Source organism: Venturia canescens, chromosome 4, assembly GCF_019457755.1.
Source record: "Venturia canescens isolate UGA chromosome 4, ASM1945775v1, whole genome shotgun sequence".
In the NCBI taxonomy this organism is placed as follows: domain Eukaryota; kingdom Metazoa; phylum Arthropoda; class Insecta; order Hymenoptera; family Ichneumonidae; genus Venturia; species Venturia canescens.
Window position 1 is genome coordinate 40,001 of NC_057424.1, and position 5,000 is coordinate 45,000.

The following is a 5,000-nucleotide window of genomic DNA, read 5'->3' on the forward strand; positions in this document are numbered from 1 at the left end:
AAAGCTTCAAAAAGGCCTCTCCTCCTCCCCCCCCCATCCTCACTCGACATTCGTTTTCTTCAAAGCTCGCGACCGTTTCTTCGTTCAAATGGGGCGCGCGGAAGGGACCTTTTTTTTCTTCCCTTCCCTGTCGCACCCGAGATTCTATCCGTGATGTTTTTCTTTCTATCAGGATAGCGCACGCGTTTGCGTCCGAATGGCACGAGCACAAGGACTGTGAAAATGCGTCAACATGATCACGGTAGCGCCAATCGAAAATCTCAAAAACAACACCGCGCTTGTGAGCGTGTTGAACTTTATTTGTTTGAATTACAAAACTTTATTATCGCTGTTGCTCGTTTGCACGGCAAGCGCTTTTATATACGTTAATGATTCTTCCGCAGGTTCACCTACGGAAACCTTGTTACGACTTTTACTTCCTCTAAATGATCAAGTTTGGTCATCTTCCCGGCAACATCGGCAATGCCGTAGCATTGCCGCGCACCAGTCCGAAGACCTCACTAAATCATTCAATCGGTAGTAGCGACGGGCGGTGTGTACAAAGGGCAGGGACGTAATCAACGCGAGCTTATGACTCGCGCTTACTGGGAAACAGCATGAGTGCTGTAAAAAAATTGGAGACAAGTACATTTATGTTTTATGTAACCTCGACTGAGTAAAACCCGATGTGTTACTCGTGTAGTCCAAAAAATAAATGCACGATGATTTATAAGAAGTTGTTCGATCTATTCTCTGGAAACTTACTTCAATAATGAGCAATTCATTACTAAAGTTATAAAAAAAAACTATTTCAAACGTAATGAATAAAAAAAATGAATCTGTTAAACCTTGGTAATGTATGAAAAACATTTGGTTCAAAGGAACAAAAGGTTGTCAAATAAATGCAAAAGGGACGAGTACATCGGATGACGAATAAACAAAATTTTTAACATAATGGTATGTAAAAAAAATTACGAAACCAACTGTGTTTGAATAAAACAATTAAGAAAAGCTTTCACAAATCGTGAAAAAACCATTATATTTAGAAGAAATACAAATCCATAATTATATTGTAAAGGAAAAAAAAATTCAAATAGAACGTGAGAAATTCATTCCTACGGGAAGCATCCGGAACTTGAAAAAGTTCTAGTGAATCAAAAAGTTACCAAAAAATCGCATCAAAGGTAAAAGTCATTTGTTACTCTATGGTGACAGATACTTAGAAGAAAATCGATTCTTCTCAGACTTTCAGGATCCCTTGGTATTCACAATATTCGATGTCGATTTCGTGTCGGTACAAATTATGTTTAAATATGTGCTAAAAGTACTTGTCCGGCCCATCACTTTTCATTCAAATTGCTCATTCAAATACAAATCAGGGCTCTTTTAGATCTGATGGATCATATGTATGCCTACAGAGGGAATTGAGAAAATTATCTCCAAGAGATTTTAACTTAATTGCATTCAATTTTTCTGTAATATACAAGAGATATTATTGTGTATTGATGAAAAAATACCCTTCGGACGATAAAAATTGTCAAGCTTCCAAATTAACTCTCCAGTTTATATTGAAATTTTCGAGAGGATTCGTCTGTATAATCTCGTTTTTTTTTATTATCACATACACAATTGCACTTTGTTAAAATCAACATAAAAACATGAGTGAATTGTTGCGAAGAAATAGTTGCCGCCGAGCATATATGAGATGATGTTCGAATTCAAGTGGGCGTGTAACGGCAGCGTTAATACTAGTTCCATAAAAATAATACATTAATTAAGGTCTAGTTTGATTTTTATTTGAATGAGCAATTTGAATGAAAAGTGATGGGCCGGACAAGTACTTTTAGCACATATTTAAACATAATTTGTACCGACACGAAATCGACATCGAATATTGTGAATACCAAGGGATCCTGAAAGTCTGAGAAGAATCGATTTTCTTCTAAGTATCTGTCACCATAGAGTAACAAATGACTTTTACCTTTGATGCGATTTTTTGGTAACTTTTTGATTCACTAGAACTTTTTCAAGTTCCGGATGCTTCCCGTAGGAATGAATTTCTCACGTTCTATTTGAATTTTTTTTTCCTTTACAATATAATTATGGATTTGTATTTCTTCTAAATATAATGGTTTTTTCACGATTTGTGAAAGCTTTTCTTAATTGTTTTATTCAAACACAGTTGGTTTCGTAATTTTTTTTACATACCATTATGTTAAAAATTTTGTTTATTCGTCATCCGATGTACTCGTCCCTTTTGCATTTATTTGACAACCTTTTGTTCCTTTGAACCAAATGTTTTTCATACATTACCAAGGTTTAACAGATTCATTTTTTTTATTCATTACGTTTGAAATAGTTTTTTTTTATAACTTTAGTAATGAATTGCTCATTATTGAAGTAAGTTTCCAGAGAATAGATCGAACAACTTCTTATAAATCATCGTGCATTTATTTTTTGGACTACACGAGTAACACATCGGGTTTTACTCAGTCGAGGTTACATAAAACATAAATGTACTTGTCTCCAATTTTTTTACAGCACTCATGCTGTTTTCACGGTTTGATTTGACTACTTTTTGTGCACTGTGAACTTGAAAAAAATTCACAGGAGATGTTACGACACAACTATTATCGTTAATTCATTTTTTTGTTCGTTCCAAGAAATACACATAACTATTCTTGGCGTTTCTCGGCCAACTTCTTTTTTCGACCTTAGCATCATCAGCAAAAACCCATGACGTACCAGATCTTAACATGTTCGTATAATGCCCTTCAAATACTGTTCGATCATGATGGAAAATAGCACTATTGACTTTATATTTTTCGCCGCAAACAGTAACTACAGCGGATGGAATACCTTTAATACTAAAATCAATCTTTGAAAGTTTCATAGTTTTTCCATCTATAGATAATATTAAAAGTTGAAGAATCAAAACGCCTTGAACAGTTGATAGCGAAGTTTTTGTTAAGAGTGTTCCCATTCCGCCATAAGCATTGCACTGATGTCCTTCAATCGGATTCCACTGAGACAAACTATGTTCGATTAATTCCTGTAAAGTAAAAGCTTTTTTAACACGCGGAAAGCTCAAAACTAGTATATTATTTGCTTGTTCATCTGTGGTCGTATATTGACAAGCTTTACATCGAACTTTAATAATCAATTTATGTTCTACAGCATTTCGAAGTAAATCAGATTTTTTGCAGATTCCCATGAAAAATTCAGAAACGTCGTGGTGTTTTTTTTTGAATAAACGATTCTCCTACATATTCTCTTACAACGCATGAACTCACTGATTTATTTCTTTCCACATAAGACCGAAGTAAAAGAGGTATAGGATTTTCTTTCTCCTCCGAAGTCTGAAAAATTCTTCCCTAAGAGGTTTGCAATTGAAAATACATTGTATAATAGAATTAGCATAACACGAAACACCATCCGTATTGGTTAATCCGTTAATAGACCAGGAGCTCATATTTTTCCATTCACTTGGCGCTGATTGACACTCCATAACATTTTTGTATATAGCCCAAACAAAATCTGGAATTTTGGGAGCCCATTGTTTGGCAAACTTTATGAGGGCAAGATCTGTACGAAACTTCTGTCTGAGACGATTGTATTCCCTTATAGCTAACTCATCTGCTTTTACAGAATGGGGATCGAAATTGATTAAATGTAGTCCGTCTAAGGTAGTAACACGAGAAAGACCGACATAAGTCTGTCCACAAGTGAATATAGAATTTCCTGCATTATAATTATTACCTATCAGTGTATTCGGAAAAATTTTTAATTAATAAAATAGATTTTTAGTTTCCCTACCTTGGAAATTTTTTAAAAAATTCCCTGCCTCATTGAAAGAGAAAAATATATCAAATTACGGCTAATAAAAATTCCAGATAACGCGATATTGAAAATACAACTTACGCAGAATTAGTTTTTTTGAAAAATCATTTTATTATACATTAAAGTTGTTTTAAGTACTATACAGCCAAACAAACATGCGCGCGCATATTTTATTTCCAACTTAAATTTTACTTTGTTCGATTAAAAATCATCAACACTTTCGAATAGTCTGTTATGCGGTTACAAATTCAGCGCCATTTTCTAAATTATCAAGAATTCCATCAACGCCCTCATAAATTTCTTCTCTAACCCTAATGACTCCTGAATTAACGAGTCAGAGCAAATTTCAAAATGGACCATATTTTTTACCAAAATACATTAAGCAAACTCGTTTCTGAAAAACACGATGAACCAAGCCACAAGTCCGTAACTTCTTATCAGCAACAACGAGGAAAACTGCAAAAAACGTAAATATATATATATATATTATATAAGTGTTTCAAACCATGATTGCAATAATTTCCATCATCGACTAATTCGTAGCGTTAAACTTGGATACTGACTTACCTTGAGAAACACTTGAATCAATGGTTGTGTCTTGGCAAGAGCAACACGAAAAATGACCAAGCAGTTTGGACGGAATACTCACAGCGAAAATCCAGAAATATTTTTTTTTTTAACTGAAATAGAATACAATTAATCACATAATGATGACTTCGTTTCTCATTCAATTTGATAGAAAACTACAAAAAAATGCATATAAATATACCTGAATCGAAATTTCATTCTCTGTAGTATCGCACCTTTCAGAACTGAAAAGTTCTAACATATTCCCAACGAGTCTGACCCAAGAATCTCATTCCCAGTATCCACTCATTTGAAGCCCATGGCTCAAGGAATACCTCCATACACTTAAGATCACGAAATCTGGACAATCAAGACTTTGAGCCATATATTTTCATGGAACGCTTGAGACTGTAAAACCGTGTTGATCAACCAAACTGAGGTCATGGAAAAAAATCACACCGTGTCCATTTGAATCAAAAGAGTTTTATCAGGAAACACCGCTTCCACTGTAATAAAAAAAAAATTTTATTGCAATTTCATCTTCATCTATACTATTAAACTGAACGAGTTTATAGGGCTTGTGGTTTATATTCTGATTGAGGATCAAATTTTGA